Below are 1,409 nucleotides of genomic sequence, written 5' to 3'. Positions count from 1 at the left end.
GGCTATCTTGATTTATATATATATATATATATGTATATATATATATATATATAAATCATAATCAAAGAAAGGTAAATTAACAGTGTTAACGGCAATCTTGATTTATATATATGTATATATATACAGTATATTATAACACAGGTAAGCATGTGTGTTCAAGGTAGATATAAAAAAAATATGGAGACGGTGGTAAATGAGAATACAGACATCAATGGCAGACTTGGAAGAACACAAATATATTTATTAAGTTCACGGATATTTCGGTTGTTCCTACAACCCTCTTCAACATGTAAGTAAAGACATAATAAAATAGCTTTGACAGATCATCTTGTCACATTAACATAATAATAAAGGGTGTACAACCACCCACCTTAGCCCCACCATGAACATTTATGATGGTACCTCCAAATGGCCGAATTTACACTCTCAGACTTAAATTTGTATGTATTTTTCTCTTTTTTTTCCATTAAAAAATTTAGGGGGAGTAGGATCCTTGAATCCGCCACTGCTCAAAACATTCTTTATCACAAAAAAAAAAAACATAATCACGAAAAATATGCATAAAATCCCAGATCACATCCTAAAAACAAATTTATGCACCATCGCCTCACCAGTCACTAAGCCATACTCTGAGTCAGGTGCCGACTCGATGAAGTTTAATGTCATACCCAGGGTAGGGCGCAGATCTGTTTTGAAAGGTGGAGGGGGAGGACAATTTGTAAGTCGATACCCACCCCAAACCCACCATGGTTGGGACTGAGGTGCGAACATTGAGAAAATAGTACTTCTAAATGGCCAGAAAAGACAATTTCAGTAAAATTCATCATCACATCACCATTCAAAATGAAGCGCCAAAAAAAAAAAAAAAAATCTCATAATCTTTTATCAGGGATTGTTGGCAACCATCTTATTAATATGTGTAATGTATCATAGAAACAAAGCTTAAAACACTGTCTTTGACTTCTGTATGTACTTTATATACTTCAAAACTGTGATTTCACAACCACATCAGCCCATCATGGTTTGGGCTGAGGCGAAAAAATTTAAGGAAATAATACCTTAGATGGCCAGAAATGACACTTTTATATAGTAAAATTCATCATCATCATCAAATCACCACTTAGGCCTAACTATGGCTTACTAAGCTTGAACTATAGTGATCAACAACTCACATTTTTCTTTTCGCCTTTAGCACAATTTTCTTCACTTTTTAATATTATAAATATTATTATCATAATATAGCTGAAGCTCCCACAGCTCCCACGGCTCCCTCCTCCCCCTCCTGGATACGTCCCTGATCAGAATGCATCCATCTATCCTTGTTACCTGCTTCCGCTCTAGCTGCTCCCCTGCTCCCCAATGATGTCCATCGTCCCTTATTTTTTTTTTTTTTTTTTTTTTTTTTTGTG

This window comes from Anneissia japonica, unplaced genomic scaffold (assembly GCF_011630105.1).
Source record: "Anneissia japonica isolate Jap-2015-1 unplaced genomic scaffold, ASM1163010v1 scaffold288221_len503873_cov180, whole genome shotgun sequence".
NCBI lineage: Eukaryota > Metazoa > Echinodermata > Crinoidea > Comatulida > Comatulidae > Anneissia > Anneissia japonica.
This window is presented reverse-complemented; position numbering follows the sequence as displayed.